Consider the following 8506-nt stretch of genomic DNA (forward strand, 5'->3'; position numbering starts at 1 on the left):
GAGGTCCCTGAGCATGCAGGGGGCCCTCAGCCCCAGCCAGCTTAGAGCCAGGCATGGCCAGTACTCAGGACCACCGTCCCCGCCTGACCGGGGGTCTAGTGGCCCTGGGGACACAGACCACCCCAAGCAATCATGTGCAGTGACCTCCCAGAAGTGTGGGGTCAGTGGGGCAAGCTCTTCCCTGCGCAGACATCCACAGGAAGGGCTCAAAGAGGGGATATGGTGGCGTCGGCCAGACCTGGAGGCCAGGGGTGGTGGTCTGCCTTCTGTACTGCGCATGAACGAGGGCCTGCGTTCCTGGGTGTGGCTCTGTTCACTTTTATCCTTCCTGCTCACCGCACAGGCATTCTCTGTCCACTTGCTGGTTCCCTCTGTGCTGCTGACCTCTCTGCTCTGGACAGGGCTCTGTTTTTTTTGTTTGTTGTTGTTATGGTTTGGTTTTCGTACAGTGCCCAGGTGCATTGTCCTTTAGCTTATTTGCTGAAGGCCAGCACTCTACCATTTGAGCCACACCTCACATCCAGCTTTTTGGTGGTTCATTGGAGATAAGAGTCTCAGGGACTTACCTGCCCAGGTTAGCTTCAAATCAGGATCCTCAAATCCCAGCTTCCTTAGTAGCCACTGGCATCTGACTTCAGTGACCTTTCTGTTCCCCTTTGGGGGCTGCTGATGGGTTCAGTCCCCAGATTCAAGATTCCAGAATTGCTCCTGTGCTGCAGAGTTGCCATGGCCCCAGGGGCTCCAGCGCCAGGGCTCCCCCATCCCTCCCTTGCCAGCCCATGACCCCTGACCCAGGAGCCTTAACCCAGAGCCCCGCTGGCTGTAGTCCAGCCCCACCCCAGGTTTCTTTCCATGCTTATTTCCAAGCCTGCATGAATGAACTCCTATTTCCTAAGTATCTAATGAGAATCTTCCTTCCACCATGGGCCAGGGAGTGGGGCCATGAGCCCAGAGAACCCCAGTGGCTCCTCAAGCACAAATTAGAGTGTGAGCAGAGCCGGAAGGAGGCAGGCAGGCGCCAGGCTTCCCATCCCTGCTTTATCTCAACATCTGCTAGCTTCCTATCACCCAGAACATCTGTGCTCCATGACTCAAAGCTTTCTGCCTGCACTATCAGCCTGGGGGTGAGGGCACTGAGCCCCCCCCCGCCCCCAGCCCAGCACCCCACGACTGGGCTTCCTCCAGCTCCATCCCTGCCTCCTGCTGTCCCAGTCAGGCTGCCAGCTCAGCAGTTAAGACCAGGAGTTAGGACAGCTCTCATGCACTGTGCCATCTGGCAAGAGATGCTTCTTTGTGGTACTGGCAGAGGCTTTTGGACCAGGTGTTCAGGAACTGAATAATTCCAGGTCCATGTTTGAGGGACAGCAACTACCAGGTGCTAAAGCTGAGGGCAGCTTTAAGACACAGATTAGATGTTGGGTGTTGGTGGCTCATGCCTATAATCCTAGCTACTCGGGAGGCTGAGATCTGAGGATCACAGTTTGAAAGCAGCACAGGCAGGCAAGTCCGTGAGACTCTTATCTCCAATAAACTATTCAGAAAAGGGCAGAAGTGGTGGTGTGGCTCAAGTGGTAGAGTACTAGCCTTGAACACAAAGAAGCTCAGGGTTCAGTGCCCAAGCTCGGAGTTCAGCCCCAGGACTGGCCATAAAAGAGAAAAAGAAGGAAGGGAGGAAGGAAGAATGGTAAGAAGGAAGAAACTAAAGAGGAAAGAAGGGAGGGAGAGGAGGAGGAAGAAAACAAAAAGAGGAAGGGACCTATCGTTCACTCTTTTTTTTTTTTTGCCGGTCCTGGGCTTGAGCTCGGGGCCTGAGCACTGTCCTTGGACTTTCTCAAGGCTAGAGCTCTACCACTTGAGCCTCAGCACCACTTCTGGCTTTTTTCTATGTATGTGGTACCAAGGAATCAAACCCGGGCCTTCGTGCATGCTAGGCAAGCACTTTAACCACTAGGCCAAACTCCCGGCCCATATCGTTTACTCTTATACTAAGACATGTCTTCCCCCAACGGAGGAGGCTGTGGTGGCAGTGGGGAGACAGTTTAGCTGCCTTCTCCTCTGTGGGCTCTGAAGGGTCACAGAGGTGTGAGTGGCTAACCCCTGGCCTGGCTCTGCCCTAGACCCCTGCATGCAGAAATGATCTGCTCAGAAGCCAATTCTGCAGTCGCCATTTTGAAGGTCACCATTTCCCTCTGACTCTGACTTGTGAGCCCAGCACCCCTAACAATGGAATTTATCAATGATCTTGCATGGAGTGGCAGTGCTCAGGGAGGCTCAGAGTTCAGAACAGGGCCCCAGGCTCCTGCTTCAGTCTGCACACCCGGAGCGGCCCAGGAGACTCCAGGGAGCCTGAGAGCCAGCAATGAAATAGCAAATACGAATGATCATGGCGGATCAAGAGAGACCCTGGAGGGTCCAGGCACTGTGGACCCAGCTACCTGGTGTCATGGCTTGGGTGGCATCATGGTTTGGGGAGCATCACTTGAGACCCTAACTGAAAACTAAACTCAGATTGGAAGAATTGGGAGTGTGATTTAGTGGTAGTTGGTGTCTGCACGCTCAAGATCCTGAGTTTGAACCCCAATGCTGTGGTGGTGGGGGGGGGGGAAGAAGAGAGGAGGAAGGAGGAAGAGGAGGAGGAAGAAGAGGAAAAAAAGAAGAAACATCAAGGCGAGGTACAGGGGCTCCTGCTTGTAAAATCCCAGCTGTGGGTGAGACGCAGGGAAACAGGATTAAGGTGCCAGCTGGTTCAGGCAAGAACTCAAAAGCCCATCTGAGAAATAACAAAAGCAATAAAGGTTGGAGCAAGCCCAAGTCCCTGAGTTCAAACCCCAGCATCGCCAATAATAAGCACCCAGGCAAAGGAGATATCCAGCACACTCCTCAGATGACACTGCTCCATTCTGCCTCCCACTGAAGCAAATCCTTTTCTGAGCAGAGAAGAAACTCCTTGACTCTTCCAGACCAGCCCAGAGGCTCTGGAGTGCATGCTGCACATGGGATGGCTCCTGTATGTCTCACTGCGAGTTTGTGACGTCCGCATTCAAGATTGCTTAAGCATAGCTTTAACTTCTTTCCGAGTAGTGATGCCAGGCCTCGCTGGCAGGAAGGACCCAAGACAATGACTCCCTTTTCCTATGGACACCTTTTAGAAGAGGCACTAGAACTTTCTGAACCTCAGTTTTCACAGATGCAAAGGTAAGAAAGATTTTTCTAACCCATTTTCTTCAACTATTTCAAGGAAAACACTCATCTTGGCTTGGATCAGAGGAATGCTTTACTTTTTAGCTAATTGTCCCATTATCCACTGAGACTGCTGGCCCCGGGGCAGCCTGCTCTGTGTCAGGTGTCAGCCTCTCTGCCAGGTCAGCTCACCTGATTGGAATCTATCATCAGGCCTTAGGACATGTCCCATGGGGCCTTCTGTGGCATGAGGTGGGGTGGGGTGGGGGGCTCAAAAGAGAGGACAAGCCCTGGGCCATTTCCTGGGGTGAGGCTAAGACAGAAAGCCAAAGGCCTCTGCTTCCTCAGCCCACTCACTACGGGCACATTTTCTCCTTTCCCTTCCGAATGAATCAGAGCACTTGATAGCTAGAAAGAGTTTTAGGAATGTTCTGGCTGTTTCTTGTTACATAGACAATGTTCTATGCAAGAGCTGAGTGGTGCCCAGATTTTCTGACTCAGACTCAGGTCCAAACGCCTCCCACAGATGAGGCCACGGCGCGGCTCCCTTAACCCCAGGCCGCGTTCTCAGGCAAGCTGGTTTTGAATCATGATCCTGAGTAGCTAGGATTACAGGTATGAGCCACCAGTTCCCAGCAACTTTTCTACTTTCAGAATGGAATGGGGGAAATGAGGAAAACGTATTGTTGTAATAGAACTGTGGAAATTAGGGACTGCGGTTTAGAGCCCTTTCCTCCCCCTGCTTCCCTCTGCCATTGTTTACCCAGACCTAACACCATTCCTGTGCTTCCCTCTGTGACTGTTTACCTAATCTTAACACCCTTTCCCCTGCCATTTGTTTACCCAGACTGAGGCTGTATCTTAAGACATCCTGGCACTCACAACCAGATGCATCTTGAGTATAGATAAAGAATGGGATTTATGGTAGGAAACCTCCAGCATGTTTGCTGACCTTCTTTAAAAACCTCCTGCTTTTACCCACAGGAGCTGCACTCTGAGATCCTGACCTTGGGGTGTAGTCCTGGTGGGTCAGGTGCTCAATAAACTTTCAACATCTCAATCGTGTTCTGAGTAGTCTCATAGTTTGTCCACCTCTGGACCCTACTACAAGAATCATTCTGTTGCAAAGTAAGACACACTAACACACACACACACACGCACACACACGCACGCACACACACACACACACACACACACACACACACACACACACACACACACACACACACCTCTGGGCCTACACAGGACCAACATCCATATTTGCCCCCTCCACGTTTTGTGGCACTGGAAGGCCTTTGGGATCACTCACAGGCTAGGATCTCTGACAACAAGAATTTCTTTTAGAACATTCCAGAGGAAAATAACTGCCTGAGGTGATTTATGGCTCACATTTTCTTTTTTCTACTCAAGCAGAACTACAGCCTAAAATAATGGTAAAAAGCATAGTGTAAGTCAGGTGTTGATGGCTCATGCCTGCTCAGGTGGCTGAGATCTGAGGACCATGGTTTGAAGCCAGCCCAGGCAGGATAGGCCACAAGATTCTTATCTCCAAGGGTGGCTGTGGCTCAAGTGGTAGAATACTAGCCTTGTGCAGAAAAGCTCAGGGATAGTGCCCAGGCCCTGAGATCAAACCCCAGTGTTGACAGACACACAGATGGTAACAAATACAGGACCAGTATCAGGGCTTTATTATCATCACAGAGCATGCGTGACAATGGACACATTATTGCTGGGCAGTCGGGTTTTTCAGCACAATCTCACGGGCCTTCCTGGTGTGTGCCGAGCCTCTGGGCCCAGGCACCTCCCGACCCTCCCTCCCTTTCCAGGCCGGGGAGCCCCTCCCTGGCCTCTGCTGAGCCATGTCTCCTGTGGAAGGCGTACCCAGGGTCAGGGCATGGACTGCATGTAGAGGCCAGCACTCAGGCCCCTCTGTCTGGAGATGAAGCTGGGAAAGCAGGACGTGCCTGCTGGAGCTGGCTGGAACGTGGATCTCATTGCGGTGGAAGCTTGGGTCTCAAGAGCGAGGCCAGAGTCCCATTTGCAGCCGGGGAACTACAAATGGCAAGGGCAGCCACCTGCATGCCAGGCCCCGGTGCTGGAATCCTCATGGCTCCTCCAGCGCTGCAGGGAGACAGGACTCCTGTCCAGGTCCGGCTGGGCTCTGCAGGGAAACATCCCTGGATTCCAGAAGGGCCAGAGGGCAAAGAGATAGGGCTGGAAAGCTCAGCCTCAGACCTGGCAGCCCAGGGGCAGAAAGAACGGGATGTGGAGCCCAGGAGCTGCAGGCCACAGATGTCCCCAGTCTTATCCCAAAGTTGGTCACACTAGGGCATCCTGTCTGAGAGCTTTGGCCACAATGCCACCCATGTGGCCGTGATGGCTCCCTCCCCCGACAGATAGTGTCCAAGAGCTCATTCCTTTAGCCCCCTCCTGGCTGGGCAGCGCCCACCAGAGCAGATGGGCTTCGGATTTTGGCATAGTTGTAAATATGTGTGACAGAGTTTAAGGGTGGAATTTGATAACTCACACACTCAGCTGGAAAGTGTGTCCATTCCTTTGTTTTCCTTTCTTTGGTTGCAAGATTGGGACTTGAACTCAGTACCCAGCCCCTTGCTCATTGGTTGGCCCTCTTACGGGTCGGGGGAAGGTTCAGATTTGGAAGCATTTTGGCATTTGGATTTGGGGCTAGGGGCTGCTTAAACAGCACGGAGGAGAATGGTGGGTTATACTCACCTGCCTCATGTATCAGCCTTATTCACTCAGCCAAGTCACTAAACCTCTTTTTTTTTTTGTTTTCCTAGAGCTGAGGACTGAACTCAGGGCCTTGTACTTGCCAGGACTGAGCTGAATCCTCTTTGTGCCTCAGTTTCCACATGTGGAAAATGGAGGGAGTTGTGGTTCCCTTTTCCTATGACTCTGTCTAAAGAGTTAGTGAGTTTGTTCATGGAAGAGTATTTAGAAGAAGGATTGAACAGATGCTCAAAAAATGGAGGATTATTGTGTGTGTGTGTGGGTGCGTGCACGTGCACAAGTGTGACACACACACACACACACACACACACACACACATGAAATTGAACTCAGGGTCAAAGCACTGTTCCTTAGCTTTTTCTGAAGTCTCTACCACTTGAGCCACAGTTCTACTTCTGGCTTTTCAGTGCTTAATTACAGATTAGAGTCTCAAGAATTTTCCTGACTGGGCTGGCTTCGAACTGTGATCCTCAGATCTCAGCCTCCTGAGTAGCTGAGATTACAGGTGTGAGCCACTGGTGCCTGGAAGGATCCTCTTTATCTGCATGCTTGTGTGCTGTCCTGGCTAAGCCTGCTGAGGCCCCAGGGACCTGCGCCAGCTGGGGACAGGCTGCCTTCTGACTCAGGCCATTCCATTTTTGGACTGGTCTGATGAAGAAATTCTTCCTGAGTGCTGCCAGAATCCACCTCACTTGAAACTCCCACTCTTCGTCTCTGCTCTGCCAGGAGGCAAATGTCAAAAAAATAGTTGTCCAAGAGGAAACGTAGAACGTAAATACTCAGGATGGGCTGGGATGGAGGCTCTGCCTCCCCTGGGCTCGCAGCCCAGAGCCGAGCACACTCCGCTCAAAGACTCCTTAGTTTAAATCTGGAAAATGGCAACCCTCAGGTCTTTGCCTCTCTCAGCATTGCAGGAACCCCTTGCTTTTTCCATTGTTCCAGCCCATACCTAGAATGCTGCTGGCCAGGCATGGGAGAGAAGGAAAGGATTTTTTTTTTCCCTGCATAAGCAAAACAGTCCCAAGAACTCTGGAGCCATGGCGTCCCTCCCTCCCTGCGTGCCATCTGTCCTGTAAGCACTGCTTATGGAGGGAGGGGAGTGGGAGCAGCTACGTGCGTCAGGCTTCTGTTTAGAGTCTTTCTGGCATCAGGCATAAAATCAGCACCTTGAGTCTCTTTTTGCTTGTGCACTGGGGCCCGGGAGGGGAGGCAGAGCACGCTGCTCCTCTGTCTTTTTTTAAATGAGGGATTTGATAGCTTGGCTTTATAGATGACTCTTATTTCCAACAATTCAAGCATTTGGACTAGAAGTCAAGTTCAAAAGTGGGCTGCCCAGGTCAGCCATTTTGTGGGTGGGACAGGAGTACATCTGGTCCATACAGAGGACATGGGTACAGAATTGTTACACTGTGTTGTGAATCAAAGGTCTTGTGGCTCTGACATCTGAGGAGCATGATGGGTAGTCTCTGGGTCCTGTCCCCCCCCCTTTTTTTTGCCAGTACTGGGGCTTGAACTTAGTGCTCAGGGCCTGAGCACTCTCCTTGGGCTTTCTCAAGGCTAGAGCTCTACCACTTGAGCCACAGCACCATGTCTGGCTTTTTCTATGTGTGTGGTACTGAGGAATTGAACCCGGGTCTTTGTGCGTGCTAGGCAAGCACTCTACCACCAGGCCAAACTCCCAGCCCTGGGTCCTGTCCCTTCAAGTGCACAGCCAGGGGTCTGTAGCAGTACGAGGGGGCTGAGTGTCCCTGGCTTCAGACTGACCTCCACAATAGCTGTGAGCCCACCAAGGACTGAACCTCAAAGACCCCTTAAATGTCCCTGTGCAGATCTGCTGCTTAGAGGTCCCTCCCACCACCCCTGCTCTGCCCAGCAAGGACACCGAGTGCCATGGACACCAGCTCCAGCCCTCACGTGTCCTCTCGACACCCCTACCGATCCGGCACATGGAAGCATCCGCCAAGGTCGTCCCTAGCATGACTCCTCTCACCAGATGACCGTTCAGCAGTGCCCTCTATGTAGAAGAGACCCGCCCAAGACCCCCAGCACATGCCAGCGTGCAGACAGCAGCAAGCCTCCCAGGCGCCGTGTCTTTCCTGCGGGTACATGCCCATGTGTTCACCTGCACTTCCGGGCACTGCTGCTGGCACCTGGGCCAGGGGAGATTTAACAGCAAACAGCACAGATTTCCTTTGCACAACGCAGCCAGCTGGTTCTCGTCACCAGAGGCTTCCACAGAAGAGAGCATCTTCACTGTTCTAAGTGGAGAGCAGGCACATTTTTGCTTAGATGAAGTGCTCCCTGGTACATGTGATTGGCAGAGGAGCCTCAGCCCATTAGTAAGTAAAATACATAGAGGCACTTCAACCTAGCGTGTGCCAGGCTGCCTGCCTGGTGAGGGAGATGGGTGCTGGGTGAGAAGGGACAATGAGCTGTGCCATGTGAATATTCCAGTGAAGGGTGGGATGGAGCTGGACTCTAGGTACTCAGGAGGCTAAGGTCTGATGATCAAGGTTCAAAGCCAGCCCAGGAAGCAAAGTCCGTGGGATTTCTTTTTTTTTTGGCCAGTCGTAGG

General features: G+C 52.3%; 1 long non-coding RNA gene across 1 annotated transcript in view; it reads left to right on the top strand.

Moving 5' to 3' along the window:
• The first annotated feature begins 2973 nt into the window (after positions 1-2973).
• Positions 2974-8506, top strand: part of LOC150062559 (uncharacterized) — an 11895-nt gene continuing 6362 nt past the window's right edge. The window contains exon 1 of the long non-coding RNA XR_016535885.1: positions 2974-3195. This is a non-coding gene — a long non-coding RNA (uncharacterized LOC150062559). The remainder of the gene's footprint in view (positions 3196-8506) is intronic.

Source organism: Megascapheus bottae, chromosome 6 (genome assembly GCF_031878675.1).
Source record: "Megascapheus bottae isolate mThoBot1 chromosome 6, mThoBot2.hap1, whole genome shotgun sequence".
Taxonomy (NCBI): domain Eukaryota; kingdom Metazoa; phylum Chordata; class Mammalia; order Rodentia; family Geomyidae; genus Megascapheus; species Megascapheus bottae.